The 20,387-nt window shown below is 44.9% G+C and overlaps 1 protein-coding gene across 8 annotated transcripts in view; it reads right to left on the bottom strand.

Moving 5' to 3' along the window:
- The window catches only part of LOC135373027 (uncharacterized), an 81,216-nt gene that overhangs the window by 58,032 nt on the left and 2,797 nt on the right, over positions 1 to 20,387 (bottom strand). For 3 of the 8 annotated variants that reach the window (XM_064606339.1, XM_064606338.1, XM_064606345.1), the window contains exons 1-2: positions 18,881 to 18,981; positions 15,793 to 15,845 (exon numbers count right to left, since the gene is read on the bottom strand). The exons of 2 other annotated variants lie outside the window; for them this stretch is intronic. The gene's annotated coding sequence lies outside the window, so the exon portion shown is untranslated. Of the gene's footprint in view, positions 1 to 15,792; positions 15,846 to 18,880; positions 18,986 to 20,387 lie in introns of those variants that run through there. 3 more of the 8 variants (XM_064606341.1, XM_064606342.1, XM_064606340.1) reach the window with 2 other exon arrangements.

Here is a 20,387-nt window from a genome sequence, read left to right as displayed (position 1 = left end):
CTGCATTTGTGTGGTACGCATTTTAATGAAACAAGGAAATAAGGGGGAGGGGGAGCTTCCGGTGCTCGTTATCTGTACAGGGAAAACTCGAAGGAATAACACCACCTTACGTACACTAAGCAGGAGTGCTGTCTGAAGTACAAAAAGACCATTTAGACGTTTACCTACCCATGGAATTTCCATTCCTTGCAGTAGCTGTTGAAGCATGCCATTAGAAAATAATTTTGATTCCAACATGTCACACGACATGACCAAATGGATTATATGCGCCCACAACGCATTCGCGAAGTGCAATCACGAAGTCAGGGTTGAAGCCTGTGGCTGGAGAAGGGTACTTAGCGCGATATTACTCTAATTTTTCGCGATATTACTCCCATTACTCTCAGTATTTCGTAAAAGCAGCGTCGATGCACATTATCTTTATTCGCTTTTGCACTAGTCATGACCGCGAAATTTTCACTAGTTCATCAACTAGTTAGTCAGGTGCGCACCTATTAAATATATTTTTCCAAGAAAGTAAATGACCAATAAATGCCTTCGACCAACGAACTTTCTTCATGCCTCCAGCTTCTGGAGCGGCCTCTAAGGCCCGTCTTTGCGTCTGTGTTTTTTGGTTTGTTTTTGTTGTTCTTTTTTAAAATGAATGGCAAGTCGGTCTATGCCTGACTGAGCTTTCCTCCTGTCTCGTTTCAATAAGCATATCCCCGCAATATATACCCATGCTCTACCAGAGAGCCATAAAAAAAACAAAAAAAACGAAAATTCAGATTAAGACCAAGAGCAGCATTCAGGGACACCCCCTCTGAAACCCGGCTTGACCTGATAGCAGAGGACTACGCAAGGAAGCTAAGTTTACAGGGTGGTGCGTGAGTACGTGAGGAGGAACAGATCTGGGCAGGGAGAGGAGGACATATCTGAGGCGAACAATTCCCTTTTCGCGCCCCGACCTGATAACAACACCGATAACACGCCCGGGAGCATTCGCATCAGATAAAGAATAAGACGTGATGTATAACTGTGGAAACGAGCATGAGACTTTCCAGATATCGGGAGATTGCCGGATGAAATTGGCAGGTTGGCGCCTGTGATATACGGTCCGCAGACGATACACAGACTACGTAATTTTATGATGATACCATCAGTATCAAATTGGTATCAAGAGTTATTACGAGCTAAAATAGAGGAAACTGACAAATTGGTGCCAGTGAGTGCCTCTTGGGCGACGATTTTGCAAAATGTCTGAAGTATATAGATTGGGCTGGTTGGTGTAAATCCACAAGCGGCCAAAGAACAAACACGAAACAACAACAGAGCGACATGTGTCTGGTCTTGTCTCCTGTTTGTTCTTTGGTCGCTTGAAAATGAATGATTTGACCAAACGCTACTTCGCGGGCTCTGGCAAGGGAATCAGGTATGGGCCGCGGACTCATAGCTATTAAGCATGGATACACAGACTACGTAATTAAGTGATGACATCTTCGATATCACGTTTATATCCAGAATTATTACTAAATGAAATGGAAGGTACGGACAATTTGGCGTCTCCGAGTGCTGTGGCGATGCGAGTGGCAAAAGTTTGATCAAACGCGACTTCTTTGGACCAGATATTTTGGAGCAGAACTAAATACCAGATTTGGAGATAACGCTAAACAAGTGCTACGCGCCCTCGAGTACATTATTTATTTCTCGCTCAAGATGAAGTAATGCTTAGATCAGGGCAATCAGGGCTCTCACACACGCGGGCCGCATGTGCATGGCTTGCAGTCAGCTATTCTGTGTCCCGAGGGCTCTTGACCACTAAATAGAATAAAGCTGCCCCCCCCCCCCCCCCCCCCACACCCACACCCACGCACACCAATGATGAAGAAGTGGGAATGAAACCAGGTTTTCAGGCATTGTTTTTACCCTTGCTCGATGCAGTGTTGCTCCTGTCGACGTTAGGAAGGACATTCACATTCGAGCAGTTCTTGTGACTCATGAACCTCAGCTAGTAGTTATAGCGATTAGCGATCTGGTCTGAACGTGCATTTTGATAAGCTACACTGTAAGTAATATGATAATTGAGAAGTTATAGTGGAGACAAGTGCAGAGAATGACATCATCTTAATTATTACACTAAGTTTATGGGCTTACAGCATAGCAGCAGCCTCTCGCCAAACGCGTTTTGGAGTAGCCTGTTCTGACTGGGTCGGGACTAACCTCTCTATATTTTTCTTTCTTTTCCAATCCAATCCAGCAGCCTCTCCGGATATCATGCGCGAAAAACTGTATACTGAGCACAGAGAGGCGCAGTGAAAAAAAAAAAGGAAAAAAAATAGATGGAGTCGTTATGTTCGAGGGTCATTGTGCGAATATTTTTAATTATTTCTCTTTCCCTGATTTCCTTTTTCTTTTTCATGTTAAAAATGCAAGCAATATCAGCAATACAGTGTGTAAACCGACAATTTCAGTGCTCCTGGACGTTGGGATAATCGTTCGTGAAGAACTATGTACGAAGAACTTGCAACGCCTTTCAAATTTTCAATGTCTAATTTGGAAAAGAAGCTCATTTTTCTCTGCTGGTGTGTCAAGTGAAGTTTCTCATTGACGAATTGTATATGCGAATGCCTAATAACTATACCGCTCAGCTGTTTACGCTAAGGTACTTTGCTATAATTGCGGTCCTTTCCAGGGTGATTACCCCCACCCCCAGGGAGGTGTACACTCCCCCTGAATTTTTCCAACCACTCCCCTGTAATTCATGAGATTTCCCGATACACCTTGGCCACCAATGCATATACGCATAGATATGTATCCATATAGATATATCACCCTATGGTTCTCTCCACTCGAAATCACGCAGACGTCTTATCACGCCGGGTACCGCATCTTGGCTTCTATGCGCATTGATGATAGTGCCAGCCGCAACAACAATGACAAAGAAGAAATTGTCGTTCCTCTTCGCTGCTGATACGAGTTGCGCAACGGACCAAAGGCTGATACCTTCCGTTTGAATTCAGCGTGAGAGAGCCGCGACGGCAAGGAAAAAAACTTGCCAAGATACGGGGCACAAAAGTGAACTTGCACAGCAAATCGCCGGCAGTCCGAACATTTACACGGCAACAGACACCTACGAGCACTGGTGCTAAAGTCTGAGGAGAAGACATCATAGATGAAAATACATATCCGTTACAACAACAACAACAAATAGTTCATGACTATGGCCTGGGGTTGTTCACCGCTTGAGAACATATCCGTTACGAAGCCGTTTGAATTTCACTGTTCATGGTAATCAACCAATTTTTCTCGAAGTACAGCACGCATAAACAAGTCCATGGTATGCTTACACCTCGACCTGCAAGAAATGACCCACAGTGACCCTAGAAGTCTGCCCAGGACGCACATTTCCCCAGGGCGTCAGTCGTGACGTGGCCCCTATACGTGAGGCCGACAACGGCAAGCCCTTTCACCATCACCATCACCACCACCACCACCACAGTATCCTTCTGAAACATTGCATCACTTGCCAACTTCTTTGAGAAAAGTAAAAACTAACCTTTCTGCAACCCCGATGATGGCAGGGGCACCCATGGAATACACCACAAAGAGTCACTGGTGTATTCTGCATAGCGAAGCCATTATCAGCGACTTATACTAGGCCCTTGTACTGGGATTTTGACAGTGGTGACCGCAAAATTTGGAAGAGGCGCCGGCAGAGCCCTCTAAAACGGGCAAAACCCTTTGTATCATGGTGTCAAAGGCATATTCGAGACGGCTTATGCTATTGCCCTTCCCACTGGGATTGTAACGGAGGCGACCGCAAAATCCGTAAAAGACCGCAGCAGAGCCCTTTAGAACGGGCAAAACCTCTTTAATCATGGTTCCAAACAGATATTATCAACGGCTTATGATGCTCTTCTACAGGGATCGCAACACAAGCGACCACCAAATGCGGAAAAGGCAGCAACAGAGTCCTTTAAAATGTACGAAACCCCTTGTATCATGGTACCAAAGGCATATTAATGACGGCTTACGCTGTGCCTTTCTACCGGAATTGCGCAAGAGGAGACCGCATAATTTGGATACGGCAGCAGCAAGGCCTTAAAAAACGGGCGAAACTCCCTGTATCATGGAGCGAAAGAGAGAAAGTTACCAGTGTCTTGTGCAATCCTATTCTGCTGGAGTTATAACACAGGCGATCGCCAAATTCGGCAAACGTGGCAGCAGAGGCCTCTTAAACGAGCAAAACCCCTTGTGTCATGCTGTCACAGTCATATTATCAACAACTTATACTATGTCATTCTACCGAGATCATAACACAGGCGACCGCAAATATCGGGAAAAGGATGCAGCATAGCCCTTCAGAACGGGCGAGACTTCTTGTATCATGCTGCCGATGACATGTCATCAATGGCTTGTGCAATGCCGTTCTACTGGGATTGTAACAGAGACTACCGCAAAATACAGAAAATGCGGCAGCAGAGCCCTTTAAAACGGTCGATACCCCTTGTATCATAGTTCCAAAGTCATATAAGTATACGCAACGGGTTATGCATGCTATTGCCGTTCTACTGGAATTATAACGGATGCGGCCGCAAACTCCATAAAAGGCTACAGCAGAGCCCTTTAAAACGGACAAAAAACCCTTTAATCATGGTGGCCGACATTTTACACACCTATAAAGACGCGACGGCTTATGTTATGCCCCTCTCCTGTGATTGCATCGGAAACCACCGCAAAATTTGGAAAAGGCGGCAGCAGGGCCCTTTACAATGACTCAAATGACTTGTATCATTGTGCCAAAAAGATACTATGAACGGCTTGTACTGGGATTGTAACAGAGGGTACCGCAACGCTCAGCAGCAGATCGAGCCCTTTAAAACGTGCGAAGCCCCTTTAATCCTGGTGCCAGGCCGTACATGGAGAGGTCGCGTTTGAAGAAACTGCTTCCGAAACGACACTCCCTAAGCAAAAAGCGTCCTAAGCTGATTTTGTAGTATGTATATGAGAAAGTAAGATCACGGGGTTTGAACCCCGTATCTTGTTCCCCTGTTGCACCCTGAGAGGGCGCGTTTTAAAAATCGCTTCCAAAATGGCACTCGAAATGGCCAAATGGCCTATTTCATCAACTTCGCGGCTTAATATATTTTTATATAACAATAATATTAAAGACGTCCAAAGCTGATTTTCTAATCTGTATATCTGAAACTAAGATCATGGAGTTTGAACCACGTACCTTGTTCTCCTGTTGCACCATAACAGGTCGAGTTTGACAAAATCGCTTCCAAACCGGCGCTCGAAATGGCCATTGGCCAATTTCATCAACTTCGGGACTTAATATCATTCGATATAACAATAATATTAAAGATGTCCTAAGCTAATTTTGTAATATGTATATGTGAAAGGAAGATCACGGGGTTTGAACCCCGTATCTTGTTCCCCTGTTGCACCCTGAGAGGTCGGGTTTCACAAAATGGCTTCCAAACCGGCACTCGAAATGGCCAAATGGCCAATTTCGTCAACTTCGGGGCTTAATATCATTTGCTATAAAAATAATATTAAATATGTCCTAAGCTGATTTTGTAGTACGTATATGTGAACATAAGATCACGGGGTTTGAACCCCGTACCTTGTTCCCCTGCTGCACCCTGAGAGGTCGGGTTTGACAAAATCGCTTCCAAAACGGCACTCGAAATGGCCAAGTGGCAAATTTCGTCAACTTCGAGGCTTAATATTATTTGATATAAAAATAACATTAAAGATGTCCTAAGCTGATTTTGTAGTATGTGTATGTGAGAGTAAGATCACGGGATTTGAACCCCGTATCTTGTTCCCCTTTTGCACCCTGAGAGGTCGGGTTTCACAAAATGGCTTCCAAACCGGCACTCGAAATGGCCAGATGGCCAATTCCGTCAACTTCGGGGCTTAATATCATTTGATATAAAGATAATATTAAATATGTCCTAAGCTGATTTTGTAATATGTATATGTGAAAGTAAGATCACGGGGTTTGAACCCCGTATCTTGTTCCCCTGTTGCACCCTGAGAGGTCGCGTTTGACAAAATCGCTTCCTAAACGGCACTCGAAATGGCCAAGTGGCCAATTTCGTCAACTTTGAGACTTAATATCAGTTGATATAAAAATAATACTAAAGATGTCCTAAGCTAATTTCGTAATACGTATATGTGAACATAAGATCACGGGGTTTGAACCCCGTACCTTGTTCCCCTGTTGCACCCTGAGAGGTCGGGTTTGACAAAATCGCTTCCAAAACGGCACTCGAAATGGCCAAGTGGCCAATTTCGTCAACTTCGGGGCTTAGTATCATTTGATATAAAAACAATATTAGAGATGTCCTCAGCTAATTTTGTAATACGTATATGTGAAAGTAAGATCACAGGGTTTGAACCCCGTACCTTGTTCCTCTGTTGCACCCTGAGAGGTCGGGTTTGACAAAGTCGCTTCCAAAACGGCACTCGAAATGGCCAAGTGGCAAATTTCGTCAACTTCGAGGCTTAATATTATTTGATATAAAAATAACATTAAAGATGTCCTAAGCTGATTTTGTAGTATGTGTATGTGGGAGTAAGATCACGGGGTTTGAACCCCGTATCTTGTTCCCCTCTTGCACCCTGAGAGGTCGGGTTTCACAAAATGGCTTCCAAACCGGCACTCGAAATGGCCAAATGGCCAATTTCGTCAACTTCGGGGCTTAATATCATTTGATATAAAAATAATATTAAATATGTCCTAAGCTGATTTTGTAGTACGTATATGTGAACATAAGATCACGGGGTTTGAACCCCGTACCTTGTTCCCCTGTTGCACCCTGAGAGGTCGGGTTTGACAAAATCGCTTCCAAAACGGCACTCGAAATGGCCAAGTGGTCAATTTCGTCAACTTCGGGGCTTAGTATTATTTGATATAAAAATAATATTAGAGATGTCCTCAGCTAATTTTGTAATATGTATATGTGAAAGTAAGATCACGGGGTTTGAACCCCGTATCTTGTTCCCCTGTTGCACCCTGAGAGGTCGCGTTTGACAAAATCGCTTCCTAAACGGCACTCGAAATGGCCAAGTGGCCAATTTCGTCAACTTTGAGACTTAATATCATTTGATATAAAAATAATACTAAAGATGTCCGAAGCTAATTTCGTAATATGTATATGTGAAAGTAAGGTCACGGGGTTTGAACCCCGTATCTTGTTCCCCTGTTGCACCCTGAGAGGTCGGGTTTCACAAAATGGCTTCCAAACCGGCACTCGAAATGGCCAAATGGCCAATTTCGTCAACTTCGGGGCTTAATATCATTTGATATAAACATAATATTAAATATGTCCTAAGCTGATTTTGTAGTACGTATATGTGAACATAAGATCACGGGGTTTGAACCCCGTACCTTGTTCCCCTGTTGCACCCTGAGAGGTCGGGTTTGACAAAATCGCTTCCAAAACGGCACTCGAAATGGCCAAGTGGCAAATTTCGTCAACTTCGAGGCTTAATATTATTTGATATAAAAATAACATTAAAGATGTCCTAAGCTGATTTTGTAGTATGTGTATGTGAGAGTAAGATCACGGGGTTTGAACCCCGTATCTTGTTCACCTTTTGCACCCTGAGAGGTCGGGTTTTACAAAATGGCTTCCAAACCGGCACTCGAAATGGCCAAATGGCCAATTTTGTCAACTTCGGGGCTTAATATCATTTGATATAAAAATAATATTAAATATGTCCTAAGCTGATTTTGTAGTACGTATATGTGAACATAAGATCACGGGGTTTGAACCCCGTACCTTGTTCCCCTGTTGCACCCTGAGAGGTCGGGTTTGACAAAATCGCTTCCAAAACGGCACTGGAAATGGCCAAGTGGTCAATTTTGTCAACTTCGGGGCTTAGTATTATTTGATATAAATATAATATTAGAGATGTCCTCAGCTAATTTTGTAATATGTATATGTGAAAGTAAGATCACGGGGTTTGAACCCCGTATCTTGTTCCCCTGTTGCACCCTGAGAGGTCGCGTTTGACAAAATCGCTTCCTAAACGGCACTCGAAATGGCCAAGTGGCCAATTTCGTCAACTTTGAGACTTAATATCATTTGATATAAAAATAATACTAAAGATGTCCGCAGCTAATTTCGTAATATGTATATGTGAAAGTAAGATCACGGGGTTTGAACCCCGTATCTTGTTCCCCTGTTGCACCCTGAGAGGTCGGGTTTCACAAAATGGCTTCCAAACCGGCGCTCGAAATGGCCAAACAGCCAATTTCGTCAACTTCGGGGCTTAATATCATTTGATATAAAAATAATATTAAATATGTCCTAAGCTGATTTTGTAATATGTATATGTGAAAGTAAGATCACGGGGTTTGAACCCCGTACCTTGTTCCCCTGTTGCACCCTGAGAGGTCGGGTTTGACAAAATCGCTTCCAAAACGGCACTCGAAATGGCCATTGGCCAATTTCATCAACTTCGGGACTTAATATCATTCGATATAACAATAATATTAAAGATGTCCTAAGCTAATTTTGTAATATGTATATGTGAAAGGAAGATCACGGGGTTTGAACCCCGTATCTTGTTCCCCTGTTGCACCCTGAGAGGTCGGGTTTCACAAAATGGCTTCCAAACCGGCACTCGAAATGGCCAAACAGCCAATTTCGTCAACTTCGGGGCTTAATATCATTTGATATAAAAATAATATTAAATATGTCCTAAGCTGATTTTGTAATATGTATATGTGAACATAAGATCACGGGGTTTGAACCCCGTATCTTGTTCCCCTGTTGCACCCTGAGAGGTCGGGTTTGACAAAATCGCTTCCAAAACGGCACTCGAAATGGCAAAGTGGCTAATTTCGTCAACTTCGGGGCTCAATATCATTCGATATAAAAATATTAAAAATGTCCTAAACTAATTCTGTAATATGTATACGTGAAAGTATGATCACGGTGTTTAAACCCGTACGTTGTTCCCCTGTTGCACCCTGAGAGGTCGCGTTTGACAAAATCGTTTCCAAAGCGGCACTCGAAATGGCCAAGTGGCCAATTTCGTAAACGTCGGGGCTTATTATCATTTGATATAAAATTAATATTAATGATGTCCTAAGCTGATATTATAATATGTATACGTGAAAGTAAGATCACGGGGTTAGAACCCATTATCTTCCCCTGTTGCTCCCTGAGAGGTCGCGTTTGACAAAATCGCTTCCAAAACGGCCAAATGGCGAATTTCATCATCCTAAGCTGATTATATAATGTAATGTATATGTGTATGTATATGTGAAAGTACGATCACGGGGTTTGAGCCCCGTACCTTGTTCTCCTGTTGCACCCTGAAAGGTCGCGTTTGACAAAATCACTTCCAAAACGGCACTCGAAATGGACAGTTTTATCAAGTTGTATAGTTTAATATAAAAGCGATATAAAATACAAGACGGTATCATTTGTATATTACTCACTGAAAATAAAGTTGTCTGTTCTGTCAGCCACTTCGAGTTCTGGAAAAAATGACAGTTCTCGTTTCGAATCCTTCAGACCGGCCGTACAGTCTCAGCGCATGCGTATTACGATAATACTGGGACTTAGTCCGTCGAGCGCCTAGGAGGGGAACCCTGTCTGAGTCGCAACTTTGAAGGCCCTGGGTGCATCAGGATTAACACTCACACATCGTGCCGTGGTTGGTATGTCGCCTGGAGGACGTACTGAACGAAAATAGGTGATGACATTTGCAGAATTTGACTGCTTTTGTCGAAAAATCGTAGTCTAAACATGGACGGTGTGCAAAAATCGACGGAATCCCCATAGGCGCAATGCATTAAAATTCATTTGGCCAGGGTGCACTAGGCTTATATCCTGCTGGTGCCTTTCATGTCTCCAGGGGTTCTTTACATGGTGTTCTTCTCTATTAGGCGATGACATCTTAAAAAATTTATTCTGTTTTGCTGTTAATTGGCATAAACGCTGTCTCCCATTGAATTAACATCCTGTAAGGCAGCTTCCCGCATAGCGGCTGAGTATAGTGACGGAGTGCGCCGGCGGGGGGGTGACCGCGAATTTTGGGATTGATCTGATGAAAGTGTGTGTGTCATTTTACCGAGTAGCGCGAAAGGTTTTGATGTGTGCAATTCGTTACTCAGAAAAAACAACAACAACAACAAACACACACACACACACACACACACATAAACATGGCTTCCCGCGCTCACCCATACCTCGCCACTCCAAGTATAATGAGGATGAGAAGGTATGATGCCACGTCACCGATGACGGTATAGGGAGAACGCGTTCTGCTTCTCCGGTCAGTGGGGGTCAGTGCCTTGTCCCTGAGCCGCCGTAAACCAGTTTTGCCAATTCTCCCGGAGAATTGGGGATAGAAGGAGCTGCCGAATCATTACCGACCCAGGAGAACGGCCTTCTCAGAAACCCAAACAGCCGAGTAGCAGACAGCAGCGGAGTAGCAGACAACATTTCTCTAGACCAATCAGCGAGCGTTCTCTTTATAGCGTCAGCGCGAGGTTCGAAGCAGATCACAGGCTGGTACTAGTGATGGGAAGTCTGACTCATTTTGGTGAACCGGCTCATTTCGATCAGTTCACTTTACTGATTCGTTCAAATGATTCGTTCATGAACCAGTGACGTCACAGTTTTTGTGACGTCATACTGGTATTGCAGCCAGCTCATGGGCACATCGTGGGAACCCGCTGGAATGCAGGCTTAGCTGTCACAGCTGTGTCAGTGAACGCCTTCTCGTCGGACGGGCTACGGCGCGTCCGTCAATGCTTGACATAGTACGACCACTTAAAGCTGTACAAGAAGAAATAAATATCGCCTGAGACAACCTTCCATCCCGTGCACAAGGAGTCCACAGCTCCCCAATCACACCAGCTCATGAACGACGACACAGCACGAGTCATAAACAGCAAGCCAACTCACAAAGCCACAGCGGCTACATCACACCAATGCACAGCGCGCGAGCACAACAAGGAAGAGACGACACGTACACAAAAGCACAAGAGCTGACTGCAGCCAAAATCATTTCTCAACAAACAACTCAAGGAGCGCCACCGCTACAAACCCATTCACCTGTTCGCCGAGCCCGTTGTGCTCTGTCCAACTCTCACTCAGCGATTAAGCTCATCAGTTCTCTCACTCACGAACCACACGAACACTGATCATGAAGCGCAGAGCATAGACACACAGGGATTGAAAACATTGCTGTTCCCTTAATCGGCGGCCAGATAGAGTGTAAACAAAGCGGTAGTTGCTCATGTGGATCATCTCAGGACTTATTTCAGACTTGATCGTTGGTCTTATTCATTGAACTTGCGATTAAACACGTTGTACAGACGCTATTTATGCAGCCTGCGTTGTGAAACGTGAAACGACGGCAATGCTTGTCCTTCTGACAGATCGTTTCATTGCACCATCTGATATTCCCAGGTAGCACACACAGTGGTCCTGTATTGCAAGTCATCCAAAAACTCATTATTGTGAGCCTTTGAGGTCAACCAGCCACAGGGCCACGACAAGGCGCCCTCCGTCATACGAGAGCCACGACTGCAAACAACAAACGGCGCCGGCGAGCCTCTCTGAACCAAAAAGCGCAGCGAGTACACAACACTACACTGTCCACTGGCGCTTCGATACCCGTATCTCACACCCTGCCTCCAGCTTGTTCTCCGACCCGGCGATCTAGCATTCAGCTGCTTAGTTCGTCAGTTCCCCAACTCTCGATTCCCTCGAACACTCTCGGTATGAACGAATCACACGCGCCTCCATGGGTATCTCTACCTTACGAACTGCCCTCAACTCAACAGTACGCCGTACGCCCTCTCCGCCTCCTCCTCCATATTCAGCATTCGAGTAAGCATGGCAACAACGTCCACAGATGGCGCGATGAGCTCGCCGCTGTTGTTTCTTTTTTATATGTGTTCATGCTTGTTGCGATTGTGGATGTGGTCTTGGTGAACTGGTGAACTGTTTGCGTGATCGAAGAATCGACACGCACAGTTCAGTCCGGTGATTCGTTCACTGTGGTCGAATCATTCGCGTTTGACACATCACTAGCTGGTAGTGCTCTTCAAACCGTCGCGCACGGTCGCCTTTGGCGGTGTACTTTAAGTTCAATTTCTGCGATAATTATGACTACGTTGTGTGAATTACTGCGCATTGTGAATCTTACTGGCATGCTTAACAGTTTTATAGGAAGAAAGCAGGGTGTTAGAAATGTTAAGGTACTACAGTAATGCACGTGATTGAAAACATGACGCAGAAATTTGATGTTTCCCAGGTTCCTCCTACCCTCTCGCGCAACACACACCCCAAAGACACAACAAGGTATGTTCTCCTGTGACAAACATTTTTCTATTGTACTGTGCCACCAAACACGACCTCTAACTTACGAGAAAAAAAAACAGACAGGCACATATGAAGACTTTGTGAGCATTTTCACGCCTTCAGTGTTCGGACAGTGAACAAATGTCCGGTGAGCAACTGTCCTGATGTGTGTGTGTGTGTGTGTGTGATACGACCAATACTAAAGTGAATATATTATTACCGAGTGAAACCTTTCCGTTCGTTCATAAGGGGATTGGTGGATTATGGATGGATGAATGAGTGGTTACGCCGCAGTGTTGTTACTGTTGCAACGTTACAGTAACCGATACTTTATTTCGGTGCCGGAGTTCAGGTCGCGATATATTTTTTTAGATCGGTATCGGGAGAAGTATTTCCGTTACAAATTAATCGGCTGAAATTAACACAAGCTTCAATAGAAATAGGAAACGGATAATGTTGTTATCTGGAGTTGCATAATTAACTTTTTTAACTTTTTGTTTTCTCACATTGACTGTTGAGGAAGAACTAAAGAAATACGGAAGTGACTTTTGTCAGCATATAAAAGGACCGCCTTCTTTCATCCAGTGACCCGGATCAGTAGGCGAAGTGGGACTGTCTGCGCATACATTAGGCCAAATGAGAGCCCCTGCAGTTCGAAGTCGGTGAGCCGGGCGAGATAATTCGCTCAAAAGCATTAGTCAAAATGGGAATAGGCGATATAGGAAGACACGAGACTGGTTGAGGGGCTTTAACTCATAAACGGTAAGGGCACTGAGAAACGCGGTTGCTTGAGAGCCGTGTTCCAGTTTGAGGGCAAGACAAATGGCGGCACAGATCCCCCTAAAGTCGCCCCAGGATGCATATTAACTAGAGCTCTCTATTAAAGGACTACGGAAGCGAAAATAGGCTGCAATGCTATTTGCCTCATATTGCGATGTGTACCAAAACAATCCGGAATTCGACTTAGATTTGCGTATATTAGTTGAAATGCCGCCACAATCGCGATATAAAATTCGGCCGTGGAGCACTCTGAGCCCCTGGTAAGCGTCGCCGCGCCGCCGTAGCAGACCACGGAAGTGACGCACGTTGGCTCTCCTGTTGGAGTTCCTGACTTTCATTTGGCGTTTCGGCGTACATCTAATTCCCGCTACGGGGAAGGAACGGAGACGAAGAAGCATTTACGAACCCATCTCTCATAGGATATATCGCCTTCAGACTTTCACGAGATCTCCTTATCGAACATCTTCAGGCGTTATTCAGAATTCGCCGTGTTTGTGCCGTTTACCGGGCAGCCGCACATGGACCGCGAGTGATATTTGACGTCACGCGCTCCTCAGATTTTCCCACAATGCTTGGCGCGCTCCATGGGCGATCGTGTCGGGTGGGCGGCCCAGCACGCTCGTAATCGTCAAAAATATGCCCATCCGTACAACGTAGTCGCAAAATACTAGTGGCACCATAATTTTACATAATATTTACACCTTGTTGGGTCCCTTTTTTTGGAATGGACAAATTTCGCTTCCGTTGTCCTTGAAGCGTTTAAAGGCTAGTCTACACATACGGCAACATCGGGGACGGCGAACAACAACGGCACGGCGACAAGCTGCGGTCGCTTGGCGCCGTTCTTCACACAGTCCCTTTGCCCGCCGTGGTCGCCCGCTCTCCCGAACAACACGGGTCCTTTCATTATCGTGTCTTCTTGCCTTCCTTCTCTCGCATGGCTAAATACGGCACACGCCGGCAGTTTTCATGCGCAGCGCCCATTGTTCGATGGAGGGTGGACGAGGTCACGGCACGGCAGAAGTTGACCATGTCTCAACTTCCTTTCGCCATGCCGCCGAGGTCATCACGGCGTCTCAACGGCGAGGGAACGGTGCGATTTGCCGTGCCGTCCACGATTGCCGTACGCCGTTACCGTATGTGTGAACTAGCCTAATGTTTAAACGGTTTCTTAAGAAACGCTTTTTGTAACACGTTTCACAGATTATACGTTTTCTTAAAACACGTTTAAACGTGTTCTGTTATATATACGTCCAAATTATTTAAACGTTTTCCCAGGATATGTTTAAACGTTTCGTTTGCATAAACGAAAACATTTTTCTTTGTTAGCTGGACTCTTGCCCCTTCTCTCTACCAAATTGCTTGGTCCCTGGCCCAATCCAGCCCACCAACGATCTGCGCTCGAAGCTGTTCTGACCTTTCTGGACAGAATCAAACTTCGTTCGCTTGAATTTCATTCCCCCCATCTCCACAAGATATGGGGAAGAGTATCAGCTCCAACGGTGAACCTCCCCATCCATCATCTCAAAATAAAGTTTATGTTGTTGTCCTAGGAAACGTTTAATCTTTTTCTTTCCCATAAAACGTCTCACGGTACGAATACGTGCGTAAATGTTTTCTTTTTTTTTCAGGAAACGTTCCCTTTGTTGTTCTTTTTTGCTTGCTACAAGCGATAGATTACACGTACGTCAAACACGGCCTGTTATTGTTCGTTATTTGTATACCTTACGATGAACACGAGGGTGATATTATTATAAGGAAGAAGTGAACATCAAATTTTCGTTACTTGTTTTTTTTTTCTTTCCTCCTCTAAACATTACACCTCACTTTTCTTGAAATACAATGTAGGGTATCGTTAAAGTGGCATGTTACTTTGTCTCGCTCGTTTGTGATTGTTTTACATTTAATAAAGAACAGTCACAGCGCAGGGCGCAGTTTATTCCGTTTCTTTGTGGTTAATAGAGCGTTGCCACGACCCCGTTCGCAGCGTACACCCAACTTCGCTCCGCATGCACTCATGTCAGTGGGATCACTGGCACTCCAAAAATGGAGCTTTATCTCATCCACATCGTCCGGCAGAATTACAATTCCGGGTGTTATCCTTTTCTCTATCCCAATTTGTTCATAAACACGGGTCCGCGCCTTCACCCTCAACTCGCCACTCCCGGTATTACAAGGACGGGAAGGTATGATGCCGCTTCACTGATTACGTTATAACGAAAACTCGTTCTGATTAGCCGGTCAGTGGAGTTCAGCGCTTTGCCCCTTTGGTCCCGTAAACCAGTTTCGCCAGTTCTCCCAGATAGTTGAGGATGGAAGGAGCGGCGGAATCATTACCAAGCGAGGAGAAAGTTTTTTTTTTTTTTTTTCGGAACCGCGAACAGCCGGGTAGCAGATGACAGACGAATAGTAGACAACGTTTCTCCACAGCTATCAGCGAGCGTTCTCCTTATAGCGTCAGCCTGAAGCTCTAGCCAGATCACAGACTGGTGCTTCTCTTCACCCCGGTTAGAGTGCACTAGAAGAGGGAGAGTGAGACGACCCGCTGGTTCATCCCACGCATTCCGGTGACACGCGTAGTGTGGAAAGCGTGTGGGGGCGCTGCGATAGATGTGGCTTGGGGAGTTGCCCAGCGTTCCGCATGGAAGCACGTGTTTTTCGTCGTGGCTGATACGAGAAAGTTGCTTACATGCGTGTTTCTGCGGTTGCTGTAGCCTGATGAAGGGCCTGATGTTTTCATACCTGAAAATATTTATTTCTTTACTTATTTTTGCTCAAGGCACTCCGAATGGTATTCTCACTTCATTGCCATTTATTAGGCGCACATAATGGCGGAGAATGTAATGGTCCTCGAAGTGGAGCTCGCACAGGGCGCTGTGCAAGCGGCTTGTCACGGTGCCCCTGCTTTCATCATGCCGGGGGGCAGGAATCGTCATTGTCATGCTCCTGGTTATCGCTCTGGATACTCAGGTTAGAGTTATTATAGGTAACTCTACTCAGGTGTAAGCGCCGAAAGGAAGGTCTGGCTGTTCAGTGCGCCTAAAGATGAACGACGTAAGAAGCTCTGGGAAAGGAATCCTCACCGTGACAAGCCGCTTCCATAGCGCCGTGTGAGAGCTCCACTTCGAGGACCATTACATTGTCCGCCATTATGTGCGCCTAATAAATGGCAATGAAGTGAGAGTACCACTCGGAGTGCCGTGTAAAAAAAAATAGGTTTATTAAACTTTATTAAACAGGTAAATTCATCAATCTATTAAACTAACTAATTAATTGAACTAATTAATCTAATCATATTGGTTTAATCAATTAATCTAATTAAATAGTGTAAATATATTAATTTAGTTAGTGAATTAATTAAACCCTAATTAATTTTCAACGTAAACTAAGTGTGCAAATATGTATATAAATTAACGTTGTGAGTCCGATCACTTCCTTTGTAGTGGCAGTGGTAGTGGTAGTAAGATGTAGATGTTGTGCAAAATATTGTTTAGTGTAAAATACACTACAAAGAAGCTATCTGGTGTAAACGGAATATTAAGCAGATATCGTTATATCTTACCAGAAAAACAAAAAAGTTGTGGTACAACGACTACCGGAAATATAAGTGAAATGCAGACTGTACAAAAGAGAGCCTTAAGAGAGGTTGCTTGCATCGGTACTTTACGTAATAATAACGCAAGCTTCGTAAATTTGTGTAATTTCAATAAACGAGTGTCTGCTTATTCATTTCGTAGTGAACAATGGTGTACACCTTTATGCAGAACTAGCTACGGCAAACAATTAGTACAATACACGTACACTTCAGTCTCTAGTCAACATGTTAGAGTTGAACCGGAGCTTTCATTAATGACCAAAAAGAATCTCACTAGCTTCATCCTACATATGGTCTAATCACTTTATTCTCACTGTGCATTTAAGGTTGCTACTTTGTTATTTTACGCTTATTTTACGCTTCAGCCCACCAGAAAAGCAACACCTACACAGGCAGCTGGATGCGAGGGGTCGCACCATAGGAGTGGCAGAAGAGCGACCTTCACAGTTTTCAAGCTTCGATCGGTCCAACAACGGTGCAACAATGAATAATGGTCGTTCCAGCGGACTGCAGTCATATAACCTAGCTCCTTTAGGAGCTGGGTACGGTTAGAAGGGGTGGGCAGCCGAGGAAGGCGCCTCGGAGTCCGGGCGCCTTGCCTTGGGCCACGGCCCAAGGCAAGTCGTAGCCATGTATAGAAAACGTACTTAGGAATATGCTATCACGACATGAGGAAGAGGTCGGAGGGTGCCCCTCCCCATGGCCTCGCAGGCCCCGCTCAAGAGCTGTTATAAGTTTCCAAGAAATGTTGAAAACTTACTTGCAAATTGCCTCAAACGCTCGACGTTGTACTTCACGGTCGAGTGGTACCCACCCACCAATGAGGGGCGGCAACACATTGTTCCTCGTGGGGGACGTTTGTGGGTTGCTTGAACCGGTGGAATGCGATCTTTGAACGTGATTATTGTGCAATGTTCCCAGGACTGACATATAATGGCTAACGGTGTGAGTTCTACACGGCGGTATGCATTCTAGCATGGTCCTTCTGGTCTTCGCCGTTTAAGACTGCTGTTGGGTTATATGTTTGAGGGAGTTACACTCCCAGAAAAAAGGGTGTGAAAAAGTGGTTACTTGTATAGTTACCACCTTGGTCAGCATAGCGTTTCATAAAGCGTGTAAAAGGGTGGCAAAAGCAATTATTATATATGCAAATTGCAACAAAGGTGCGTACGTCTCCTCGCTTACCGAATCAGAAGTGGTAACCTATCATTCGTGGGAGAGCGTGAGGTAGCAGGCAGAACTTTGCAACCTTTTAGGCGCAACATATGCGACAAATATTACCTCTTGAAAGGTACAACTGCTCCAGATTTTTCTCTGAGAGTGTACCATAGAGTGGAATACCTCATTGAGTATGTAATTAAAGAAGATTGAACAAATGGTATTCCGGCCCATAGGTGGCGCGCAAGCGATATTGGTACGCAGCCAATATACGTCAGTTGCCGCTTCACAATGAAACTTCAGTCATCATCAATATGCACTCACGACACAAGTGATAAGGTTCGAATAGAGCCGTGGAGCTTTCGTATATTTTTATCGCCTTATCAGTTGTTTATGAATACTGCGGGACACCCGAGGTGACCTTTACTACTGAACAGGCCATGAAACGTAGAAGCCGTTAACGATAGCGGCAAACGGTTTAACTGCAGGATAAAAAAACAGAAGGTGTTTGTGCCACCACCATCTGGTACCAGAAGCAATGCAACAGTGAGATCTTTCTCCACTGCCAAAGCTACCAGCTGCGCAGTTCACTGAGGATGGAAGGTGAAGTACGCGGACGTTTAGCAATACCTCCCATTATCGTGAAGATTACCATTCGTAATGAATGGTTCGAGGAAATCAATAACGCATTCTAGAAAAAAATAAGAAGTAGAGGTTGTTTTAGAGACCCTTGGCGGGAGGTCTGCTGCAATTCGTGTAATCATGAATGCTTAAGTAACGCCACAAATATCGTAGAAGAAGCACTGATTGTCTGCGGTGACTATATACAAATACAGCGCAATAGAAACACGACGATCTGTGGGTCAGGATTGGGACTAATAGAGACACAGATTGACACAAAGCCAACTCTTTGCTAAAAATGTGTCGTAATACGGATTAAAAACATTTCTAAGTTCGCAATGACCATGAAGGAGACAAGATTAACAAAATACAGGGGTGGGGGGGGGGGGGGTTGGAACCTCACCTCACTTTCGACGTCCTGTGCCATTGCAGCAATTGACGTACATCGGTCACCTCAAGGAGTCCTGGGCGGCGTATATGTTAAGTGCCCTTATCTGGGGGACCGATAAGCGTTATTGTTCAGTGCGCACTGGCGCGCCGTCCACGTATGCGTAGCCGACCGGTAAGGAAATGTGGACTTTAGACGAGGACGAACAGGCGAGATAGTCTCTCTGCAGGAATTCAAGTGACCATCTCTTCTATTTCCTATACTCCTCCTCGCGCACGAAAGTATTGGAGCGAAAAGGTCACTGGATGACTTTCATGGGAGGCAATTTCCGGAGGCACATTTTTCAGGTGCAGAGAGGAGGAAAACGTAAAAACGAAGTAGTTCGTTTTTTAGGCGACTGGTGAACAATTTTTACTTCAATTTCACGGAATAATTCAGTGTTTCTTTTTTTTTCAGATCAGTACAACGGACGCAATGTCGCTTAAAACCAAGGTCGTGGAATGGATTTCTAGGAAAAAGATCCATAGGGAAGAAGACCCACTGGTAGATGTTCTCTCAGTATGCATGTTTCTCCCCTATGGATCCTCTTTCTCGTTTGGATCTTTATTTCAGCGTCACGTGACCACGTTGGAACTTCATTGTGCCGTACAGTTGCAGTTCGTATTGCGACGTGACTCCTTGCGTACATTTTTCCTCCTAAAAAGCAATGTGGTACCTATCCACAGCATGGATTACATTCGCCCCTGCAGCGCATCAGCTGCGAGCTCTTCAAGCCTTCATCACATTCTTAGCTACAACAGGGCTCCTGCGTGAGCTCTCTTCTTCATCATCATTCTTCATCTTCTCCCCCTCTAGCAATAGGACTGGATGGCGCTTTGCGGCGAAACATCCCACTACATTATCATCACTTAAGCATGCATTGTTATTGTTGTTGCTTACTGTATTTCATGATTTCTTCACAATCAATATTTTTAGACTAAGGAAATAATAATAAGTAGTAATGTCTTTAATATATAAACTGCAAGGAAGATTTAAAAAAAATCAGTCGCTAATACCGCCAACGAGGCATCCGCTGGTTCCCTGTACTAATGGCAGTCCGTCAGGGCAGTCGAAGCGATACCAATCACCCGGTACTTCTCCTGGTACTTCGAGACCTTCTGGATGGAAAATGCTATCATCAAAGAGATATGGAGTAAATTCAAGAATACCGGGCCTCAAACCACGAACATGGTAGAAGGCTGAAACAAATGGCCTACTGAGTGGAATCTACAGAAGGCGCCCCAGTTTCGCAGAGCTGTTGTGGGTCGCTTTGAACCTCACAGCATGCCACTCAGAATCTGGTGCATGCTCTGTGGCTTAATCCCCTCGCCATAGGAAGACGACAATGCCCAAGCGTGCTTCGAAGGGACAGACCGTTGCTTTCTGAGGCGGACAGACAGTTAGCAACGTGTGTAGCGGAGCATGTCCCCACGTTTCCTGATGTTGTGAACCACTTGGACTCCATTATTGCTACCGGCGTGCT

This window comes from Ornithodoros turicata, unplaced genomic scaffold (assembly GCF_037126465.1).
Source record: "Ornithodoros turicata isolate Travis unplaced genomic scaffold, ASM3712646v1 Chromosome183, whole genome shotgun sequence".
Taxonomy (NCBI): Eukaryota; Metazoa; Arthropoda; class Arachnida; order Ixodida; family Argasidae; genus Ornithodoros; species Ornithodoros turicata.
The sequence above is the reverse complement of the archived record's forward strand: the minus strand, read 5'-3'. Positions and strand labels throughout refer to the sequence as shown.